The sequence below is a fragment of the Tamandua tetradactyla genome, chromosome 2 (genome assembly GCF_023851605.1).
Source record: "Tamandua tetradactyla isolate mTamTet1 chromosome 2, mTamTet1.pri, whole genome shotgun sequence".
NCBI classification, from domain to species: Eukaryota; Metazoa; Chordata; class Mammalia; order Pilosa; family Myrmecophagidae; genus Tamandua; species Tamandua tetradactyla.
Genome location: NC_135328.1, coordinates 53,613,935 through 53,639,751, shown reverse-complemented (window position 1 = coordinate 53,639,751; position 25,817 = coordinate 53,613,935). Strand labels below are relative to the sequence as shown.

General features: G+C 38.5%; 1 protein-coding gene and 1 pseudogene across 1 annotated transcript in view; one reads left to right on the top strand and one right to left on the bottom strand.

The window, feature by feature from the left end:
• The window catches only part of ABL1 (ABL proto-oncogene 1, non-receptor tyrosine kinase), a 233,068-nt gene that overhangs the window by 203,734 nt on the left and 3,517 nt on the right, over positions 1-25,817 (bottom strand). The window lies entirely within an intron of this gene.
• Positions 19,446-20,270, top strand: LOC143673786 (mitochondrial assembly of ribosomal large subunit protein 1 pseudogene; annotated as a pseudogene).

Genomic DNA, 25,817 nt, shown 5'->3' with positions numbered 1-25,817 from the left:
CTCCTTCTCCGCTCTCTTTCTCCGCCGGCCCGCAGCAGCCGAGCCGCCCGCCCTCCTTCTCCCCTCTCTTTCTCCGCCGGCCCGCAGCAGCCGAGCCGCCCGCCCTCCTTCTCCCCTCTCTTTCTCCGCCGGCCCGCAGCAGCCGAGCCGCCCGCCCTCCTTCTCCCCTCTCTTTCTCCGCCGGCCCGCAGCAGCCGAGCCGCCCGCCCTCCTTCTCCCCTCTCTTTCTCCGCCGGCCCGCAGCAGCCGAGCCGCCCGCCCTCCTTCTCCCCTCTCTTTCTCCGCCGGCCCGCAGCAGCCGAGCCGCCCGCCCTCCTTCTCCCCTCTCTTTCTCCGCCGGCCCGCAGCAGCCGAGCCGCCCGCCCTCCTTCTCCCCTCTCTTTCTCCGCCGGCCCGCAGCAGCCGAGCCGCCCGCCCTCCTTCTCCCCTCTCTTTCTCCGCCGGCCCGCAGCAGCCGAGCCGCCCGCCCTCCTTCTCCCCTCTCTTTCTCCGCCGGCCCGCAGCAGCCGAGCCGCCCGCCCTCCTTCTCCCCTCTCTTTCTCCGCCAGCCCGCCGCGCGGCGCCCACGCCCCGCAGCAGCCGAGCCGCCCGCCCTCCTTCTCCCCTCTCTTTCTCCGCCGGCCCGCCACGCGGCGCCCACGCCCCGCAGCAGCCGAGCCGCCCGCCCTCCTTCTCCCCTCTCTTTCTCCGCCGGCCCGCCGCGCGGCGCCCACGCCCCGCAGCAGCCGAGCCGCCTGCCCTCCTTCTCCCCCCTCCTCCCCCTCCTGCTCCGGCTGCTCTCCAACCACCACGGTGCCCTCTTCCCCCACCTTCACTGTGCTCCTCCACCACCAGCCTCGACAGCCTTGCCGCCCTCACCTTTCCTCCTCCAGAACAGCTACTGGGGGAGTGGAGATAATACAGAGCAGCTCCCGGAGCCACGAGGGAGATCAAAGGGACAGCGTACCCCATCCTGGAACGGCTGACTATCTGGGAGAACCAGCTCCAGTGAGATCACCAAGGGGCACGGGCTTTCCTGGGTGGGACGGCAAGCGACCGGAGTCCCTCCCTTCCACCTTCCCGGGCCAGCTGGTAGAATTGGACAGGCGGTCCCCTTAGGCCGCGGCAGCTGGTGCCCCCACCACACGAGGCCCCACGGAACAACTGAGATAGTTGGGTCGGAAATCCCCAGACTGTGGAGAACAGTGACCGGGGGATCCCTTCCAAACACGTGACTCCCCCGTCGGCTGGGAACAGTGCACTCTCCCGGGCTGCGACAGCTGGCGCCCTCCCGCCACGCTTGGTGCCCCGGGCCGACTGGCTAATTTGGCCGGACGCTCTCCTGTGCTGCGACGGCCGGCGACCCTCCCCGCGTTTGGAACCCTGGGCCGGCTGGCATTCTTCCAAGACGCTTCGGCTGCCGAACCTCCCCTACGGCGAGAGTTTTCCAGAGCTGAGGGACCCACAGCAACTTTCGCTGGTGGAACCCACAGTCAGGCGTGTGCCACGAGCGCCACCTACTGGGCAGGATAGGAAGAACAGAACCCAGAGATTGCACAGAAAAATCTTTCAACCTGTGGGGTCGAACACCCAGGGAAATCTGACTAAATGCCCAGACGCCAGCAGAAGATAACAGATCACACTCAGAAAATTGAACACATGGCCCAGTCAAACGAAGAAACCAATAGTTCAAATGAGATACAGGAGCTGAAACAACTAATGCTGAATATACGAACAGAAATGGAAAACCTCTTCAAAAACGAAATCGATAAATTGAGGGAGGACATGAAGAAGACATGGGCTGAACATAAAGAAGAAATAGAAAAACTGAAAAAACAAATCACAGAACTTATGGAAGTGAAAGATAAAGTAGAAAAGATGGAAAAAACAATGGATACCTACAACGACAGATTTAAAGAAACAGAAGATAGAATTAGTGATTTGGAGGATGAAAGATCTGAATTCCAAAAAGAAACAGAAACTATCCGGAAAAGAATGGAAAAATTTGAACAAGGTATCAGGGAACTCAAGGACAATGTGAACCGTACAAATATACGTGTAGTGGGTATCCCAGAAGGAGAAGAGAAGGGAAAAGGAGGAGAAAAACTAATGGAAGAAATTATCACTGAAAATTTCCCAACTCTTATGAAAGACCTAAAATTACAGATCCAAGAAGTGCAGCGCACCCCAAAGAGATTAGACACAAATAGGCGTTCCCCAAGACACTTACTAGTTAGAATGTCAGAGGTCAAAGAGAAAGAGAGGATCTTGAAGGCAGCGAGAGAAAAACAATCCGTCACATACAAGGGAAACCCAATAAGACTATGTGTAGATTTCTCAGCAGAAACCATGGAAGCTAGAAGACAGTGGGATGATATATTTAAGTTACTAAAAGAGAAAAACTGCCAGCCAAGACTCCTATATCCAGCAAAATTGTCCTTCAAAAATGAGGGAGAAATTAAAACATTCTCAGACAAAAAGTCACTAAGAGAATTTGTGACCAAGAGACCAGCTCTGCAAGAAATACTAAAGGAAGCACTAGAGTCAGATACAAAAAGACAGAAGAGAGAGACATGGAGAAAAGTGTAGAAAGAAGGAAAGTCAGATATGATATATATAATACAAAAGGCAAAATGGTAGAGGAAAATATTATCCAAACAGTAATAACTCTAAATGTCAATGGACTGAATTCCCCAATTAAAAGACATAGACTGGCAGAATGGATTAAAAAACAGGATCCTTCTATATGCTGTCTACAGGAAACACATCTTAGACCCAAAGATAAATATAGGTTGAAAGTGAAAGGTTGGGAAAAGATATTTCATGCAAACAACAACCAGAAAAGAGCAGGAGTGGCTATACTAATATCTAACAAATTAGACTTCAAATGTAAAACAGTTAAAAGAGACAAAGAAGGACACTATATACTATTAAAAGGAACAATTAAGCAAGAAGACATAACAATCATAAATATTTACGCACCGAACCAGAATGCCCCAAAATACGTGAGGAATACACTGCAAACACTGAAGAGGGAAATAGACACATCTACCATAATAGTTGGAGACTTCAATTCACCACTCTCATCAATGGACAGAACATCTACACAGAGGATCAATAAAGAAATAGAGAACCTGAATATTACTATAAATGAACTTGACTTAACAGACATTTATAGGACATTACATCCCACAACAGCAGGATACACCTTTTTTTCAAGTGCTCATGGATCATTCTCAAAGATAGACCATATGCTGGGTCACAAAGCAAGTCTTAACAAATTTAAAAATATTGAAATCATACACAACACTTTCTCGGATCATAAAGGAATGAAGTTGGAAATCAATAATAGGCAGAGTGCCAGAAAATTCATAAATACATGGAGGCTCAACAACACACTCTTAAACAACAAGTGGGTCAAAGAAGAAATTGCAAGAGAAATTAGTAAATACCTAGAGGCAAATGAAAATGAAGACACGACATATCAAAACTTATGGGACGCAGCAAAGGCAGTGCTAAGAGGGAAATTTATTGCCCTAAATGCCTTTATCAGAAAAGAAGAAAAGGCAAAAATGCAGGAATTAACTGTCCACTTGGAAGAACTGGAGAAAGAACAGCAAACTAATCCCAAAGCAAGCAAAAGGAAAGAAATAACAAAGATTAGAGCAGAAATAAATGAAATTGAAAACATGAAAACAATAGAGAAAATCAATAAGACCAGAAGTTGGTTCTATGAGAAAAACAACAAGATTGATGGGCCCTTAGCAAGACTGACAAAAAGAAGAAGAGAGAGGATGCAAATAAATAAGATTAGAAATGAAAGAGGAGACATAACTACTGACCTCACAGAAATAAAGGAGGTAATAACAGGATACTATGAACAACTTTACGCTAATAAATACAATAATTTAGAAGAAATGGACAGGTTCCTGGAAAGACATGAACAACCAACTTTGACTCAAGAAGAAATAGACGACCTCAACAAACCAATCACAAGTAAAGAGATTGAATTAGTTATTCAAAAGCTCCCTAAAAAGAAAAGTCCAGGACCAGACGGCTTCACATGTGAATTCTACCAAACGTTCCAGAAAGAATTAGTACCTACTCTCCTCAAACTCTTCAACATAATCGAAGTGGAGGGAAAACTACCTAATTCATTCTATGAAGCCAACATCACCCTCATACCAAAACCAGGCAAAGATATTACAAAAAAAGAAAACTACAGACCAATCTCTCTAATGAATACAGATGCAAAAATCCTCAATAAAATTCTAGCAAATCGTATCCAACAACACATTAAAAGAATTATACATCATGACCAAGTAGGATTCATCCCAGGTATGCAACGATGGTTCAACATAAGAAAATCAATTAATGTAATACACCATATCAACAAATCAAAGCAGAAAAATCACATGATCATCTCAATTGATGCAGAGAAGGCATTTGACAAGATTCAACATCCTTTCCTGCTGAAAACACTTCAAAAGATAGGAATACAAGGGAACTTCCTTAAAATGATAGAGGGAATATATGAAAAACCCACAGCTAATATCATCCTCAATGGGGAAAAATTGAAAACTTTCCCCCTAAGATCAGGAACAAGACAAGGATGTCCACTATCACCACTATTATTCAACATTGTGTTGGAAGTTCTAGCCAGAGCAATTAGGCAAGAAAAAGAAATACAAGGCATCAAAATTGGAAAGGAAGAAGTAAAACTATCACTGTTTGCAGACGATATGATACTATATGTAGAAAACCCAGAAAAATCCACAACAAAATTACTAGAGCTAATAAATGAGTACAGCAAAGTAGCAGGCTACAAGATCAACATTCAAAAATCTGTAGCTTTTCTATACACTAGTAATGAACAAGCTGAGGCGGAAATCAAGAAACGAATCCCATTTACAATCACAACTAAAAGAATAAAATACCTAGGAATAAATTTAACCAAAGAGACAAAAAACCTATATAAAGAAAACTACAAAAAACTGTTAAAAGAAATCACAGAAGACCTAAATAGATGGAAGGGCATACCGTGTTCATGGATTGGAAGACTAAATATAGTTAAGATGTCAATCCTACCTAAATTGATTTACAGATTCAATGCAATACCAATCAAAATCCCAACAACTTATTTTTCAGAAATAGAAAAACCAATAAGCAAATTTATCTGGAAGGGCAGGGTGCCCCGAATTGCTAAAAACATCTTGAGGAAAAAAAACGAAGCTGGAGGTCTCGCGCTGCCTGACTTTAAGGCATATTATGAAGCCACAGTAGTCAAAACAGCATGGTATTGGCATAAAGATAGATATATCGACCAATGGAATCGAATAGAGTGCTCAGATATAGACCCTCTCATCTATGGACATTTGATCTTTGATAAGGCAGTCAAGCCAACTCACCTGGGACAGAGCAGTCTCTTCAATAAATGGTGCCTAGAGAACTGGATATCCATATGCAAAAGAATGAAAGAAGACCCATCTCTCACACCCTATACAAAAGTTAACTCAAAATGGATCAAAGATCTAAACATTAGGTCTAAGACCATAAAACAGTTAGAGGAAAATGTTGGGAGATATCTTATGGATCTTACAACTGGAGGCGGTTTTATGGACCTTAAACCTAAAGCAAGAGCACTGAAGAAGGAAATAAATAAATGGGAACTCCTCAAAATTAAACACTTTTGTGCATCAAAGAACTTCATCAAGAAAGTAGAAAGACAGCCTTCACAATGGGAGACAATATTTGGAAATGATATATCAGATAAAGGTCTAGTATCCAGAATTTATAAAGAGATTGTTCATCTCAACAACAAAAAGACAGCCAACCCAATTACAAAATGGGAAAAAGACTTGAACAGACACCTCTCAGAAGAGGAAATACGGATGGCCAAGAGGCACATGAAGAGATGCTCAATGTCCCTGGCCATTAGAGAAATGCAAATCAAAACCACAAGGAGATATCATCTCACACCCACCAGAATGGCCATTATCAACAAAACAGAAAATGACAAGTGCTGGAGAGGATGCGGAGAAAGAGGCACACTTATCCACTGTTGGTGGGAATGTCAAAGGGTGCAACCACTGTGGAAGGCAGTTTGGCGGTTCCTCAAAAAGCTGAATATAGAATTGCCATACGACCCAGCAATACCATTGCTAGGTATCTACTCAAAGGACTTAAGGGCAAAGACACAAACGGACATTTGCACACCAATGTTTATAGCAGCGTTATTTACAATTGCAAAGAGATGGAAACAGCCAAAATCTCCATCAACAGAAGAGTGGCTAAACAAACTGTGGTATATACATACGATGGAATATTATGCAGCTTTAAGACAAGATAAACTTATGAACCATGTAATAACATGGATGGACCTAGAGAATATTATGCTGAGTGAATCCAGCCAAAAACTAAAGGACAAATACTGTATGGTCCCACTGATGTGAACGGACATTCGAGAATAAACTTGAAATATGTCATTGGTAACAGAGTTCAGCAGGAGTTAGAAACATGGTAAGACAATGGGTAATTGAAGCTGAAGGGATACAGACTGTGCAACAGGACTAGATACAAAAACTCAAAAATGGACAGCACAATAATACCTAATTGTAAAGTAATCATGTTAAAATACTGAATGAAGCTGCATCTGAGCTATAGGGTTTTTTTTTGTTTTTGTTTGCTTGTTGGTTTGTTTGTTGTTGTTGTTTTTTACTATTACTACTACTTTTATTTCTTTTCTTTATATTAACATTTTATATCTTTTTCTGTTGTGTTGCTAGTTCCTCTAAACCGATGCAAATGTACTAAGAAACAATGATCATGCATCTATGTGATGATGTTAAGAATTACTGAGTGCATATGTAGAATGGTATGATTTCTAAATGTTGTGTTAATTTCTTTTTTTTTTTCTTTCCGTTAATAAAAAAATTTAAAAAAAAAAGGCACATGGGCCTGCCATGCTGGAGACCTGGGTTCGATTCCTGGGGCCTGCCCATGTTAAAAAAAAAAAGGCACATGGCCCAAAGGTCATGTTGGCCCATGGGAGCATTGGTCCTTAGGGTCACCTGGCTTAAGATGTTTCTGTGCTTTCTCTAAAACCCTCGGTTTGCAGAACTAGCCAGAGAAATCACAGCAGTAAATCTGGTAACAATGAAGTCTGATTATTAGGGGGCAGCATTTTGATTAATTGACCTGTAGTTCAGGATTATAGGATTAGAAATGGTTATTATTTTTATTGTAACTCCCCACTGCACCTCCCTGTGCCCCTGATAACCTCTAATCAACTCTGTCTATGAATTTACCTGTTATAGATATTTCATATAAGTGGAATCATAATATGTGTTCATTGAGTCTGGCTCATTTCACATAATACGAAGTCTTCAAGATTCCCCTTGTGTTGTAGCATGTACCAGAACTTCATTTCTTTTTACAGCGGAATAATATTCCATTGTATGTATGTACCACATTTTGTTTGTGCATTCATCCATTGGTAAGCACTTAAGTTGTTTCAGTCTTATGAGTACTATGAATAATGCTTTGAATATTGGAATACAAGTAATATTTTTAAGATGATTCTTCTTGATGAATAAGGAAATATGTATTGCATGTAGAAAATAAATTAACATGTCATTATATTTTGGGTGGTACTATGTCTAGGTGTTGTGCATTACATATGTTCTCAGGTAATCCTCAACATCTCTGAAGTGTAATGGGAATTTGCTTATGTCACTGAAGTATAAAAAATACTTTAAAAAGTATAAATAGGGCAATGCAACAGTGGCTCAGTGGCAGAATTCTTGCCTGCCATGCCAGAGACCTGGGTTCCATTTCCAGTGCTGCCCATGCAAAATATAATAATAATAATAAGGAGCAATTAAATTGTCTTCAGTTTTACCTCTCAAAAAAAAAAACTGTACTAAGATACTATTTCTTATTAGATTGGTAAAAGCTAAAAACTTTGACAATACACTCCCTTGCCTAGGCTTTGGGGATACACGCACTTTCGTTCATGCATTACTAGTGGTGGGAGTGTAAATCAGTATAACCCTTAACTTGAGAATACCTATCAAAATTGCAAATATATTGCAAAGTTCCCTTGGGAGAATGGGAAGAAAGGGGGAAAAATTCAACTTCCCCATTTGGAGAATTCCTGATATTCTCACAAGCAGTGCGGACAACCAAATCAATAGGCTGAGCCCTCAATCTTGGGATTTGTCCCTATGAAAATTATCCCCACAAAGGATAGGCTAAGCCTACTTAAAATTAGGCCTAAGAACCACCCCCAGAGAAGCTCTTTTGTTGCTCAGATGTGGCCTATCTCTCTCTCAGCCAACATGGCAAGCAAACTCACTGCCCTCCCCCTCTCCACGTGGGACATGGCTCCAGGGATGTAAATCTTCCTGGCAACATGAGACAGAAATCCTAGAATGAACTAGGACTCAGCATCAAGGGATTGAGAAAACCTTCTTGACTGAAAAGGGGAAGAGAGAAATGAGACAAAATAAAGTGTCAGTGGCTGAGAGATTTCAGAGTCAAGAGGTTATTCTGGAGGTTATTCTTATGCATTATATAGATAATCCCTTTTTAGTTTATGGTGTATTAGAGTGGCTAGAGGAAAGTGCCTGAAACTGTAGAGCTGTGTTCCAGTAGCAATGATTTGTGAAGATGATTGTATAATGATATAGCTTTCACAATGTGACTGTGTGATTGCGAAAACCTTGTGTCTCATGCTCCTTTTATCTACAGTATGGACAGATCAGTAAAAAAATATGTATTAAAAATAAATAAATAATGGGGGAACAAAGGTTAAAATAAACTAAGTAGACCGAAATACTAGTGGTCAGTGAAAGGGAGTGATAAGGGATATGGCATGTGTAAGTTTTTTCTCTTTTCTGTCTTTTGCTGGAGAGATGTAGATGTTCTAAAAAATGATCATAGTGATGAATACACAACTACATGATGATACTGTGACCCACTGATTGTAATCATGTCAAGAATGTTTGTATGTTTGTTCATTGTTTATAATAAAAGTATTTTTTTAATTGCAAATACCTTTACTCTTTGGTTGTGCAATCCCACTTTTTAGGAATTTCTCTGACAGATTCACTTTACAAGCATGAAATGACAGATATAAGGTTATTCTTGCAGCCTTGTTTGTAATAACTAAAGACTAGTCCAGCGATAGGGGACTGGTTGAAAACAATGGTACTTCCATTTAATGGAATATTATACAGTCATAAAAATAAGGAAGATATATATATTTCAATATAGAGAGACCATGAGGATATAGCAAGTGAGGGAAAGAAGTAAGGTACAGAACAGTATAGACTGTGTTACCTTTTGTGTAATAATAGAGGAAGATAAGACTATATACAGTTGTAGGAGAAGGTCCAAGATGGTGACTTAGTAAGGTGGAATTTACTTCGCCCTGCAGAGCAGCTAGTAAATAGCCAGGAACAGTACCTAACAACTGCTGGGGCCACATCAGTAACCAGACACATGGCGTACTCCAGTCTGGACAAGCTGGACCCACTGCAATTCCACCCAGAACCATGAGTCCCCCCAAGACTTGGGAGGCCGGCGCCCTTCCCCCACAGGCTGCTTCCCAGAGGGGAAAGGAAAGAGACTTTACTAACAACAAGGGGCTGAGCTCAACCAAGCTTCAACTGTGGAATTAATTAACAAATTCTGACTACTAAAGATAGACCCCCAGCTCAGCTGAACCTGGAGTAAAAGCTGAGGTTGCTAGTTTTTGCCCTGGAGCAGAGGGGGCAGGGCTGACAGAAAAAGAAAAAGAAAAAGAAAAAAAAAAAAAAGGAAGGTTTTTGGATCAGACAGCACAAAATACTTGAAAGGGTCTGGGCTCTGAAGGAAAGGAGGGGGCACAAAGGACTTGTAGATACACAGAGCAACGTACCAACTTAAGCTCCTGATTGGCAAACCCGAAGTACTGGGGTCCTGCTCTGAAAGGATTTTTTTTCTTTTCTTTTCATTTTTTTTTTTTTTGTGGCTGTATTTCTCCAGCTTCACCATTCTTTGGATACAACTGCAGGGCTTCTCAGGCTCTAACTGCCCCAGGCAAGGCCAAAATTTAGCTTCTCTGAGAGACAAAGAGGCTGGTCAGGTGAGAGGAAGTAATTCCCTGGGGGCTGTGCTTTCCCCAGGAGAGGGGTTCAGCCCAGCCCAGCCCAGGTGGAATCCCTCCCTCAAGGAATTCAGACCCCAGGGTCTGGAAAACTGAAGTGATTAAAGCCAGACTGCAACCTCTCCTCTGTCTAAACCACACCCTGAGCAGGGAGAGTCTGCTGAACTTAAAGGTACTGCATCACTTATTCTTGTGGGACCTGCAGGCAGACAAAAATACATGCTGAGCAGGATAGGAAAAACATAGAGTCTAGAGGCTTCGAAAGGAAAGTCTTTTAACCTGCTGGGTCTCGCCCTCAGGGAAAACTTATGCAGGTGACTCTTTCCTCCTGAGAAAAGGCCAGTCTGGTCTGGGAAAATCTGACTGGGGTGTATAATACCTAAGGAGACTCCCCTAAGGAAAAAAAGAGGCACCATACAGGCAGGGCAAGAAATGAGAAAACAAGAATTGAAAAATTCTGATCTGTTAAACAAAACCTATGCTAGAGGTCTAGAATAAGCTGGACTGAATGTCAAAGAGCAGATAGACAACAAAGTCATCCAGCAAGAAAATTCTAGTTAAAAGAGTGAAAACAATCTCCATAATAAACTAATTAAGGAAAAAGATGTCTAGATGCCAGCAAAATCAATGAATCAAACTTGGAAAATTGAAGATATCACCTAGTCAAAGGAATAAACTGACAATTCAAATGAGATACAGGAGTTGAAACAATTAAAACAGGACGTTTGAACAGACATGGAAAATCTCATCAAAAAATCAAATCAATGAATTGAGGGAGGATATAAAGAAGGCAAGAGACAAACAAAAAGAAATCGAAAGTCTGAAAAAACAAATCACAGAACTTAAGGGAATAAAAGGCACAGTAGAAGAGATGAAAAAAACAGTGAAAATCTACAATGTTAGATTTCAAGAGGCAGAACATAGGATTAGCGAACTGGAGGACGGGACATCTGAAATCTGACAAGCAAAAGAAAATATAGGGAAAACAATGGAAAAATATGAGCAGGGACTCAGGGAACTGAATAACAGAAGTGCATGAATATATGTGTTGTAGGTGTCCCAAAAGGAGAAGAGAAGGGAAAAGGAGGAGAAAAACTAATGGAGGAAATTATCACTGAAAATTTCCCAACTCTTATGAAAGACTTAAAATTACAGATCCAAGAAGTGCAGCATATTCCAAACAGAACAGATCCAAATAGACGTACTCTAAGACACTTACTAATCAGAATGTCAGATGTCACAGAGAAAGAATTTTGAAAGCAGCAAGAGAAAAGCAATCCATCACATACAAAGGAAGCCCAATTGACCATACATGGATTTCTCAACAGAAACCACGGAGGTGAGAAGAGAGTGGGATGATATATTAAAGATACTAAAAGAGGAAAACTGCCAACCAAGAATTCTATATCCAGCAAAACTGTCCTTCAAAAATGAGGGAGAGTCAGTTGAGGTAAAGTCTTGGCAATTTTATTGATGTTTCAAAGAACCATGTTTTGGTTTTGTTGATTTTGTCTTTTGTTTTCTCTTCTTCATTCTGTGTTTGTCCATTTTAATCTTTATTATTTTCTTCTTTCTCATAACTTTTTGCTTAGTCTGCTCTCCTTTTTATAGATCTATGCAATGCATAACATGTAAAGTTACATACTTAATTGGGAATTATTTTTCTTGATTTAAGTAGGGATTTTAAGATACAATTTGCTTGAACACTGCTTTCTTTTCATCCCACAAAGTTAGTATGTTGTGCTATCATTTTCATTCATCTCAATACATTTTGTAATACCCCTTGTAATTGATTTTTCACTCACGTTTGTTAAATGGGTTCTATTTAATTTTCACACTTTTGTGAATTTTCTAGTTTTCCTTATGTTACTGACTTATGGTTCATTTCATTATTGTTTGGGAAGATACTTTGTGTGTTTCAGTCTTTTAAAAGTTTTATACACTTGTTTTGTAACGAGATATATGGTATAAACTTGAGAATATCCCATGTGAGCTTGAAAAGAATGGATACTTGCTTCTGTTTTGTGACATGCTGTATAGTTCTCCTAGATCTAGGTGGTTTATAACATTAAGTCCTCTATTACTGATAATAGTCTTACATAGCACAATCAACCCCTCTTTAAGTTATTGTCACAATTTACATCTTTATATATTTTGTTCCCAATAACATGGGTTTATAATTATTGTTGCATGCAGTTGTCTCTGAGTCATATTGAGAAAAAGAGGTTTTACATACAAAAAAATTCATTAATACTAAGTAGTTTTAGTTTACCAGAGCTGCCATGACAAATATGGGTTTAAGCAACATGGATTTACTGTTTCACAGTTTTGAAGGCTGGAAGACTAAAATCAAAATGTCAGTAAGTCCATGCTTTCTGTCATACTTGGTAGAATTGTGGAGATGGAAGTCCTCTGTACATGGTGATCTCTCTCCCTTCTCTGGCTTCAATGTCTGGTTCTTTCCTTCCCATCTTCATGTTCAATTTTCTTTGCGTATGAAGTATCTCCTATTGGGTTCAAGCCCAAATTCATTCCATTCTGCCAAACAATATCCATAGATCCTATTCACAAATGAGTCAGATCCTGATTTACCTTAGTATATTTGAAAATATCATTTTCAAGTGGGTTTCACCAATGTGAGTGTTCACTAAGACTTGAATATGTTTTCTATGCATAGAGCATTCCATATGAAAAGCATAAGTGAAATTAAACACCTTTCCCTGTCTTAAAAAAAAAATGAGGGAGAAATTAAAACATTTTCAGACAAAAAAATCACTGAGAGAATTTGTGACCAAGAGACCAGCTCTGTAAGAAATACTAAAGGGAGCACTAGAGACAGATAGGAAAAGATAGGAGAGAGAAATGTGGAGAAGAGTGTAGAAATGAAGACTATCAATAAGGTAAAAAGAAGAAAAATTAGATATGACATGTAAAATCCAAAAGACAAAATGGTAGAAGAAAGTACTGCCCTTACAGTAATAACACTAAACGTTAATGGATTAAACTCCCCAATCAAAAGACATAGACTGGCAGAATGGATTAAAAACCAGGACCCATCTATATGCTGTCTACAGGAGACACATTTTAGATCCAAGGATAAACATAGGTGAAAGTGAAAGGTTGGGAAAAGATATTTCTGCAAACATTAGAAAAGAGCAGGAGTAGCTATACTAATACCCAACAAATTAGACTTCAAACGTAAAACAATTAAAAGAGACAAAGAAGGACACTATGTATTAATAAAAGGAACAATTCGACAAGAAGACATAACAATTATAAATATTTATGCACTGAGCCAGAGTGCTCTGAAATACATGAAACAAACACTGAAAACACTAGAAAGAGATATAGACACCTCTACCAGAATAGGTGGAGACTTCAATTCCCTGCTCTCATCAATGGACAGAACATCTAGACAGAGGATCAATAAAGAAACAGCAAATTTGAATAATACAATAAACAAACTAGACTTAACAAACATTTATAGAACATTACACCCCATGCAGCAGGATATACCTTTTTCTCAAGTGCTCATGGATCATTCTCAAGGATAGACCATATACTGGGTCAAATTTATTTTCAATAAATTTGAAAAGAGTGAAATCATACAAAACACTTTCTCAGATCATAAAGGAATGAAGTTAGAAATCAATAATAGGCAGAGTGCCAGAAAGTTCACAAATATATGGACACTAAACAATACACTCTTAAACAACCAGTGGGTCAAGGAAGAAATTACAAGAGAAATCAGTAAATATCTCGAGGCAAATGAAAATGAAAACACAACATATCAAAATTTATGGGTTGCAGCAAAGGCAGTGCTAACAGGGAAATTTATTGCCCTAAATGCTTATATCAAAAAAGAAAGAACAAAAATCAAGGAATTAACTGTCCATTTGGAGGAATTAGAGAAAGAACAGCAAACTAACTCCAAAGCAAGCAAAAGGAAAGAAATAACAAAGATTAGAGCAGAAATAAATGAAACTGAAAACAATCAGAAAATCAACAAAACCAGAAGTTGGTTCTATGAGAAAATCAGTAAGATTGATGGACCCTTAGCAAGGTTGACAAAAAGAAGGAGAGGATGCAAATAAATAAAATCAGAAATGGAAGAGGAGACATAACCACTGACCCCACAAAAATAAAGGAGGCAATAAGAGGATACTATGAACAACTTTATGCTAATAAACTAGACAATGTAGATGAAATGCACAATTTCCTAGAAAGGCATGAACAACCAATGCTGACTCGAGAAGAAAAATACGACCTCAACAAACCAATCACAAGTAAAGAAATTGAATCAGTCATTAAGAAGTTCCCCAAAAAGAAAAGTTCAGGACCAGATGGCTTCACAAGTGAATTCTACCAAACATTCAAGAGAGAATTAGTACCAATCCTACTTAAACTCTTCAAAAAAATTGAGGAGGAGGGAAGGCTACCTAACTCATTCTATGAAGCCAACATCACCCTCATACCAAAGCCAGACAGAGATACTACAAGAAAAGAAAATTACAGAGCAATCTCTCTGTGCTGGTTTGAAAGGATGTATGGATCCTAGAAAAGCCATGTTTTAATCAAAATCCCATTTTGTAAAATGGCAGAATAATCCCTATTATTCAATACTGTATGTTTGAATCTGTAATTAGATTAACTCCCTGGAGATGTCTTCCAATCAAGAGTGGTTGTTAAACTGGATTAGGGGAGATGTGTCTCCACTCATTTGGGTGGGTCCTGATTGGTTTACTGGAGTCCTATAAAAGAGGAAACATTTTGGAGAATAGGAGATTCAGAGAAAGCAGAGAATCCTGCAGCACCACAAAGCAGAGAGTCCATGAGCCAGCAACCTTTGGAGATAAAGAAGGAAAATGCCTCCCGGGCAGCTTTATGAAACCAGAAGCCAGGAGAGAAAGCTAGCAGATGACGCCATGTTCACCATGTGCCCTTTCAGCTGAGAGAGAAGCCCTAACTATGTTCACCATGTGCCTTCTCACTTGAGAGAGTAACCCTGAACTTCATCGGCCTTCTTGAACCAAGGTATCTTTCTTTGGATGTCTTTGATTGGACATTTTTATAGACTTGCTTTAATTGGGACATTGTCTCGGCCTTAGAACTGTATACTAGCAACTTATTAAATTCTCCCTTCGGGCAGGCTGCGGTGGCTCAGCAGGTAAGAGTGCTTGCCTGCCATGCCTGAGGACCTGGGTTCGATTCCCGGTACCTGCCCGTGTAAAAAAATAAATAAATAAAATAAAAATAAATTCTCCTTTTAAAAAGCCATTCTGTTCCTGGTATGTTGCATTCTGGCCGCTAGCAAACTAGAACAGTCTCTAATGAATACAGATGCAAAAATCCTCAAAAAATTCTTGCAAATCGAATCCAGCAGCACTAAAAGAATTATACACCATGACCAAGTAGTATTCATTCCAGGTATGCAAGGACGCATCAACATAAGAAAATCAATTCATATAATACACCATATCAACAAATCAAAGCAGAAAAACCACATGATCATCTTGATTGATGCAGAAAATGCATTTGACAAAACTCAACATACTTTTTTGTTGAAAACACTTCAAAGGATAAGAATGGAAGGGAACTTCCGCAACATGATAAAGGGAATATATGAAAAACCCACAGCTAACATCATCCTCAACGGGGAAAAATTGAAAATTTTCCCCCTAAGATCAGGAACAAGACAAGGATGTCCACTATCACCACTGTTATTCAACACTATGTTATAAGTTCTAGCCAGAGCAATTAGAGAAGAAAAAGAAATACAAGGCATCAAAATTGGAAAGGAAGAAGTAAAACTCTCAGTATTTACACATGATACGATACTATATGTCAAAAACCCTGAAAAATCCACAGCAAAACTACTACATCTAATAAATGAGTACAGCAAAGTGGCAGGTTACAAAATCAACACTCAAAAATCTGTAGTGTTTCTATACACTAGTAATGATTTGGTAGATATTGGGTAACTGGAGCTGAAGGGATATAGACTGTGCAACAGGACTGATTGTAAAAAATTCAGAAGTGGATAGCATAGTACTTCCTAATTGTAGCACAATAACGTTAGTACACCAAATGAAGCTGAATGTGAGGATGATACAGGGTGGAAGTTTGGGGGCACAAATGAAGAAAGAAAGAAAATAAAGATTGAGATGGTATAATCTAGGAATGCCTAGAGTGTACAATGATAGTGAATAAATGTACAAATTAAAAAGTATTTTTGCATGAGGAAGAACAAAGGAATGTCAATATTGCAGGGTGTTGAAAAAAGATGGTCATTCATATTTTAAAACTTTAACTGATGTGTGAGACTAAAGCAAAAAATGTTTATTTGGTGCAAAATTTATATTTTGATTAGTGCATTTCCTAATATAACTTTTATGGACAGGTTAACTGAACACCATAAGTGCCTTGAATAGGGCATGGGATTTTGTAGGTTTGTCTAGAGGGATGCCCCGATAAGTCCCAGAGTGATTTGAACAGTGAATAAAAAAGTATTTGCAAAGTCCCCTTAGGGGAATAGTGAGAAGGAGGAAAATTCAACTTCCCCACTTGGAGAACTTCCAATATTCTTGCAAGCAGTGGGGACAACCAAATCATAGGCCGAGTCCTCAATCTTGGGGTTTGTTCATATGAAACTTATCCCTGCAAAGGACAGACTAAGCCTACTTAAAATTAGGCCTAAGAGTCACCCCCAGAGAACCTCTTCTGTTGCTCAGATGTGATCAATTTCTCTCTCAGCCAACACAGCAAGTAAACTCACTGACCCCCTCTCTACATGGGACATGACTCCCAAGGGTTTACACCTACCTGGCAACATGGGACAGAAATCCTAGAATGAGCTGGACTCAGCATCAAGGGATTGAGAAAACCTTCTTGACTGAAAGGGGATAGAGAGAAATGAGACAAAATAAAGTGTCAGTGGCTGAGAAATTTCTTACAGAGTTGAGAGGTTATCCCAGAAGTTATTCTTACGCATTATGTAGATATCATCTTTTTAGTTTAAGGTGTATTAGAGTGACTAGAGGGAAATGCCTGAAACTGTAGAGCTGTGTTCCAGTAGCCATTTTTCTTGAAGATGATTGTATAAAGATATAGCTTTTGCTATATGTGTGATTGTGAAAACCTTGTGTCTGATGCTCCGTTTATCTACGGTATGGACAGATGAGTAAAACGCATGGATTAAAAATAAATAATAGGGGGAACAAATGTTAAAATTTAAAAATATATATACTGGATAGATGGAAATACTAGTGGTCAATGAGAGGGAGCGGTAAGGGGTATGTTATGTATTTTCTTTTTTCTTTTCATTTCTTTTCCTTTTCATTTCTTTTTCTTTACTCTTTTCATTTATTTTTCTGGTGTGATGTAAATGTTCTAAAAAATGACCATGGTGATGAATATACAAGTATGTGATGGTACTGTGAGCCACTGATTCCACTATGTATGGAATGTTTGTATGTTAAGAATATATGTGCTTGTACATTGTTGTATCAATAAAAATTTAAAAATACATTCGTAGAAAAAAAGAATATATATAGTTGTATTTGCAAAAAGAAACACTGGAAGGATAAAAATGAGACTAATAAAAATGGTTTCCAGTAGAGAGTGGTAGAAGGAAAAAGACAGAAAGCGCCAGGAAAGAAATGAGCTTCTTTGAATATATGTTTTTTATATCGTTTTGAAGTTTAAGTCATGAAAATGCATTATCTATTCATAATTATTAAATTTAATTTTTAAAAATATGCTTTAAGATCACCATAAAGCTTGTAAGACAAATTACAAGTTTTTAAAATTAGGAGTATTAAAAATTATAAAAGCATAATTAAGGTATGTTTCCTATACCCCACCATTCCAAAACACCCACCACCAAAGGGCTGACAATTTAATAGAGTATCTCAAAAACATATACCACAAAACTGTGAAAAAATAAAATTTCTGAGTAAATAAATTTTAAGCCTAAATCTCTCCTCTCACTTCAATTTTCAGAACATTTTTTCCAAAAGGCATAAGCCCATCTTCAAAAAGTAATATTTTCTATTGAAAAAATAATAAAAAATAAGAGCCACTGGATTCCAATCCAAGTTCTATAACAAGCAGTACAACCCTAAAATCACTACTTTACCCCATAAACAACATTTTTTTGGCTAAAAAACAGGAACAATGTCTACCTACACCACAAATTTTTTTTAATTATATGAAAGCCCTTTAAAAATATTTAAATTTTTACATCAACCACATGAGAAGTTCTGTGATTCGAGAATTACCAATAAAACCATAAAGTACTATACAATATTGCAGAAGTAGAAAGTACAGACGTTTATGCTGAATCTATTCAACATTAAGACAAATCTGTAAATTGTCTGTTTTGTCTAAATCTCCAACTGTCTGCCTCTTTCTAAATTCTATTTAGTTTAGGTATTATGGTAAATTGAGTCCCCAGGACTCAGCTTGTCCAGGAGTTTGATAAACGAACCACCCAAGATCCAACCAAACCAAAGACATCCAATATAATCAGCCTCAAAATATGGTCCTATCCCTTTACTCTTATAAAAATATCTCTACTAAAAAACACTTCCTTGCTGTCTCTGTTTAGCAATTCTATTTCCTATTTTCTACCCCTCAAAAACTGAAATCCTAAAGAATTCTTTACTTGAAGATTTCCCAATCTAATCCCTACTAATGTTAATAACAATTAATCCAGTGACGCTTCAGAAACAAATTGCACTCCTGGCAGAAATTCAGTGCTTTGAGGGAGGAGTTTAAAGATCACTTTGGCATTTATTCCTCTGGATAACAGGACCAGCAAAGAAAATATCCTGCCTGTAACACTGGCTTCACTTAACATTTCCTAAAACGAGTGTGATCCACCAGACCCCTAGGACGTTACCATAGTTGGGGAAAGGATTTTCCTAATCTTGAGATTATAACAGGGAACAGGAATACAGTTCAGGGATATTATTCCCATTACAGCAAAATTCTAGGCGGATAGAACAAATATGGCAGTTCAGGACACTTGGTGAAAAGAATAAAGACTTTAAAAGTACCTGTAATTTCCAGAGAAAAAATTTAATACACAAAGAAAACATGTCCACCAGATTCAATCAGACACCACAAGCAGCCCGTGACATAAAAAAAGACGAGAAATGAAAATGAAGTGTACTGCTAGCTCCAACAGGGAATTCCCCACTGCTTAACAAAGATGGTCTAATAGAACAAGCAAGTGCCTCTTTCCCTCAGTCCTCTCACTGGCCCTACCCCAACTGTCTATGAAAGTGGTAACCATTTTCCATGCAGATGGTCAATGGTGGTCCCTCAGGATTATAAATTGGACAGAAAGGGCCTTTCATTGGCCATCTTGCTCCCTGCTGTAACATCTGGGTTTGGTACATACCCGACACAAGGTAGACACCGAGATATTTGTTCAGTGCTGGAACCTGCCAAACACTCAATTAGATTCACTTCCACATTTACGGAGCATGTAGTCTTTAAAAATATGGTGCCTTGCCCCTGTGGCATGGAATCATCCCCCAGGAGCAAAGCCCCCGGCGAGTAACAGATCCCAGCCTTGGCTGCTGGCCATACAGCAACCTCCCTCAGGTTCTGCACACTGTCTGTTCTACCCCATAGCCTGCACACTGGTCACTAGATTGGGTAGAGGCGGCAGCCAGTGAGGGACACCCGGGGTCAGGCACAGTGGGCCAGACTAGTTTCAAGTTTGACATCCATGTGCTGGTTTCACTTCTGAGGCAAGAAAATGCAAAAGACATTTGTGTAATCAAGATTCCTCCAGAGATGAAATATATAAATTACTTTGTGATTGGGAATGGAAACTCTACCTGACACACGCCACAGTCTACTACATTGTAAAAATGTAGAAATTCCTGAAATAAACAAGTGAGCCTCATGCTTAAGGTGGAAGGGAAGGAAACTGATAACTGCATTTACGTGGCCTTAAGCATCATGCTGATTCATCTGAAGCTTCCAGAAATCTATGAATTAGAGAAATTATGGACCTAGCATTCTTATGATGACCAGTTAGCTCAGATAGCACCTGACGGGTATCCCAAAGACTTCATTCCTGGGTTACGTTTCATACCTGACTCCAGTGGAGTTCAAGTGTCAATAAAATAAGAACTGCTTTCATCATTTCAGATGTGGATTGAGCAGCTTCTCTGAAAATATAGCTCTTAAGCCTCATCTAGTTTTGGTGAAGTGGATGTTAAAACAGGCCGTGTCTATCTCATGGGCACTCATGCTGACTGACACATGGAGACCATAGGTAAATGAGTTAATCCTAGCACCTAAAGTCAGTAGTAGGTTCAAGCCAAAACTTGAACATATTGTCTCTATCCTCAGGGATGTCAGCAGGGATTTCCTGGAGTTAAACCAGTACTCCATTAGTAGTGATAGATGGCAGCAGTAAATTTCAGAATATTCTTCTAGGGCAGTGCTTCTAAACACTCAGAGTATTCCAGATGAAAGAAGAGAGGAAAAATGTAGACAAGTTTCAAGTCTCATGCACCTTAAAAGTAATGTAAGTCTGCCATGCTACTGACAGACATGCATGTTTATGGATAAGCATCAGGTCTAAAGAACTCCCTCAGGAGTCAAGGGCATGCTTCTGGACAAAAGATAAATCCAAAATAGACCCACCCTACAAAGCATAAACCTAAACCTGGCAGGCTCAAAAGAATATGCAGGTAACTAAACTGCCTGTTAGAATAAAACATAAACCTCTTTAACGTAAGACATTAAGATCCAGAATTGCTACAATGCACCACCCATATGTCTGGCATACAGTAAAAAACTGTGAAACATGCAAAGAAGCAGGGAAATGTGACCCATAATATAGAGAAAAAGCAATCAATAAAAATAGATCCCAAGGTGACCCAGATGTTTAAACTACCAGGCATAGCCTTTATTATAAATATCTTCAAGGATTTAGAGGAAATGTTGAACATAGCAAGTGAAAAATGATGAACCTCAGCAAAAAACGCACACTATTAAAACGAAACAAATGGAATTTTATAACTGAAAAGTACAATATCTGAAATGAGAATTTTACAGGGCACTTAGATTAGCAACTGCAGAAGAGTTAGTGAATTTGAAGACAGAGCAACAGAAATTATCCAACTGAAAGACAGAAAGAAAAAAAAATGAACAAAGTTTTCATGACCTAACTTCAAAATACATGAAGGAAAAACTGATAGAATTAAAGGGAACATAAATAAATCTATAATTAAAGTTGTTGCTTTTACTATTACCCTCACAGTAACAAAGAGACAAAAAAAAAGAGCCTAGCAAAAATTTACATAGAATTAGTTGACAAAAATAAGGGTAGAGAAGATTTTAAACACTATCCACCAACATGATCTAACTTACATTTATAGAAAATTACACACAACAACTACAGACCACACACTGTTTTCAAGTGCAAACAGAATGTTGACCAAGATAAACCATACGCAGGGTCATAAAATTAGTCTCAGTAAATGTAAAAGATGAAATTTATAAAGTATGTTCTCTGACCACAACAGAATTAAATCAGAAATCAATCATCTAACTAGACTCCCTAAATATACGGATTTAAACAACACTTCTGATTAAAGCATGGGTCAAAGAAGAAATCACAAAGTAAATTTAAAAATATTCTAAGTGAATGATAATGAAAACAACACGTCAAAATTCGTGTGATGTAGCTAAAGCAGTGTTTTGAGGGAAATATATAGCTTTAAATGCTTGTATTAGAAAAGAAGAAAGGTTTAAAAGCAATAATCTAGTTTGCACCATAAGAAGTTGAAAAAAAAGAGCAAATTAAACCCAAAGTAAAAGAAAAAATAAGGAGGAGAAATCAATGAAACTGAAAACAAATAATTAAGAAAATTAACAAAGTTAAAAGTTGACTTTTTAAAATAGATTAATTGATAAAAACCCTAGCAAAACTAACCAAGGGGGAAAAAAAGAGGGTGAGAAAGAAAACACAAATTACCAACATAAGGAATGAGAAAAGGGATATCATTACAGAACCTATAGACACTAAATGGATAATAAGGAAAATTTATTAACAAAAACATTAGAAACAAATATATGGTGTTAGAATCTAAGATAATAGTTATCTCTGAGGAGGAGAAAGGTAGTAGTGAATTTTGGAGGAGGACTTCTGTAGTATGCTAATAATAATTTTCTACTTCTTGGCCAGGATGGTGGTTACTAAGGGGTATTCTTTTTGCCAGTCATGAAGCTATATACTTACAGTTTGTGCCTGCTTATGCATATTATATTTCAATTTTATTAAATTATTGAAAACATACACATGTATAAACAATGGGGAAAGAATCCTAGCACATTACTAGATAAAAGTCCCAGCATCAAAAGGAAAGAAAAATTACTTAATTGACAATTCTCTCCCATTCCTTGTGAGATGATTTCTTATCTAGACCATGTAATATAATTCTTATCAAACAAGAATTGTTTTGAGGGTCTATGTACTCAGCATTGTGCAAGGGTGATAGAAAATGAGATGTATCCTGCCTTCAAAAGTTTAGTTTACTTGGGGACTGAATTCACATGAAACTATCAGGAAATACTCAAGGCATCATGATTAAATCTTTTGTGTGGCAGAAGCTGTATAAGGGCAGAATTTACAGAAAATTAATGAGGACTAGAGGTGTCAAATATATTTTCAAGAAAGAGGTGGTATTCAAGCAGAGTTCTGAAAGGAGGTAGGTTTTGACCACACAGAAGTGACATTAGGAGCACAACCAGGAAAAAAGGCAGGAATGACAAGGGGGTCAGGGAACAGCACAAGAATAAGCAAAAAGAAGGCCCTAAGGGACTGCTTCCTTTTACGGAAACCAATCTTCTAAGTGGAATATTAATCTTTTCCTCACTAGACCTAAATGATATGCCTGATGTACTCCTATGGGTATAATTCCCAGCTCAATTGTGTTAACCCATCCCTTTCCCCCCACTAAGAAAAGCATCTATTTACAACATACTTCATAATACACAAGTGTATGTCACACGGAGATGATTAATAACTCAACTGATTTTTAAAAAATGATCTCATGTTTTCTCTAATTTTTATTATTTTCTTTGATAGGATGCTTCACTTAAATTAGGTAAAAAAGTCTTTTGGGTTAAGTCATCTTTGATCATCCTCTTGGATGCCTCAAATGTAGCATACCCAAAAAGAAGCTCTTGAATTTCTTCTCCCCTCTCTCCCAATATACCCCCCAAATTCCATCAGGGCAACTCCATTCTTCTAGATATTCAGTCCAGAAATCTTGGAGTTACCCTTGACTTCTCCTTTTCTTTCACATTCCACATCAAATCCAAAAGAATTAGGCAGCTCTGCCTTCAAATAGGTACAGGATCTGATCCCTTCACTCACTGCCACCCCCCTCATCCAACCCACATCACTTTCACCTACATTACAGCAATAGACCTGACTGGACTCCCTGCTTCCTCTCTTATTCTTCTTCAGAACACAGCAGCCAGAGAGATTTTATTAAAACATAAATCAGATCTTGTTACTCTTCTCTCACAATTCTCCAGAGGCTTCCCAAATCATGCAAGTAAGTCACTGTCTTTGAAATAGTCAACAGGACTATATTATTCTCCAGCCATTCTACTCCCCACCTCATTCCCCCATTTTATCACCTACAATTCTCCCTTTGCTCTCTCAGTTACAGCTACACTGGCCTCTGGATTATTCCTTGAACATGCTAAGCAAACTTTACTTCAGGCCAATACACCCTGGTTCCCTCTGCCTGCAATGATTTTACCCCTTATTTCCACCTGGTTTGCTCTCTGAGCTCCTTCAAGTCTTTATTCAAATGCTCCTTTTCACTGGGGCCTTCACTTAGCCATCCTAACAAAAATTAAACCCCCAACATTTGCTATCCCTTTTCGGTTATTTTTCTCCTTAGCATTTACTACCATCTAACGTACTCTATATTTAACTTATTTATGGTCTGCTCTACCTAGTAAGTTCTATGAGGACGGGGATTTCTTTTTTGTTCACTAATGTATTGCCAGTGACTAAAACAACACTGGCACATAATGCTCACTCAATAAATATTTGTTGAAGAAAGACGGAAACACTAAGGAAAGAGGTTTATTAGCGAATGCTTTCAATCCTCTTTTACTGACTCTCCTAAAAGTGAATTTTTTTTAGTCAAGCCACTAAAATATGAAAGGGACATATGGTACATGAAATAACACCATGATTTCCATTTTTTTTTCTGTACATATGACTAGCACTTTTGACGATGAATGATCCTGGCAGAAAGTTGCCATCTGGTCCGTTCCTTTCACATTAACCACCATGACCACTACCACCACTGACTATGACAACAACAACAAGCAGTATGATCCTTGGCTTCCAGATTCATGTCTGATCCAATAAAAAGTTTCTGATTACAAGTTTTTTATTCCAACCAACACAGGTATTAATTAATCTAGAGAGACCAACAATAATTTGTAACACAAAGTAAGACTGCATTTCACTACAAAAAGAATACTCAAAGTCCAAAGAATTGATTTGTCATCAATAAAACAAGATTTAGACAAATTATTTCATAAAAAAGTGCCATAAGGTAGTGACCATTTGGTTGGGTGTTATCAATTCAGTTTTCTTTTCATTAATAACCCAAGTTTGTTGTACAATGAAAGTTGGGACATCATAATGTAAAGTAAAAAGTAAAAGTTTTCTCCTATTCCACTGAAATCCCAATTCCCTGAAGATAACAACTACTTAGGTTTGGATCCTTCCATGCTTTTTTCTACACATACACAAAGAACTATATTTTTGTTTTACAAAAAACAGGGTCATAGCACACAAACTGCTCTCCAAATTGCTGTTTTCCACTTACCACAGCACGGACATCTTTCAGTGCTAGTACTTTATAGTAATCCTGCAATAAACTTCTTTGTGCACCCTCCTGATAAACTTTTTATAGCAACTGTTTTCAAACTTTTTAATCTCAGGACCTCTTTACACACTTTAAAAATACTGAGGACCCCAAAGAGTTTTTGTTACTATAGGTTAATCTCTATTAATATTCACTACATTAGAAATTAAAAATAGATGAATTCTTATGTTTTCCAAAAAAAATAGCCAATTCAGATAACTGTAGACATTCTGCCTTCAAACTATACTAAAACTTGATTAGTAACCCTCCATTTTTGGACAATAAATTGTTCCCAAATTTTGACTGTTATTAGCAATGTTACTATAAACATAACTCAATTTTTTTCCCTTTAAATTTTTTCCCACAACTGGAAAAAACAGATTAAAGGGTATATGTAACTTTATAATTCTTATTGTACACTGCCCCGTGGAATCTCCCAAAGGGCTACATCACTTTCAAATGCTATATGCAATAATATTAGTACATCAATAACAACGATAGCAATGATGATGATTTACTGACAACCAGGCGTCGTACCGTGGCCTTCCATGCTTTGTCTCACTTAATCTCAATAGGAAGTCTGTAAGATGTGTTGCTGTCTCATCTGTACAGGTAAGGAAACTGAGACACAGGTAAGGTGACTTAACCTGTGCCCTCACAGCTAAGAGTAGAGTCATGTTTGTCATGCTCTAAGATCAATGCCTTTTTCCTGTCTTCTCCAATACTGATTCTCTTCATTTTCTTATTTATATTTGAAA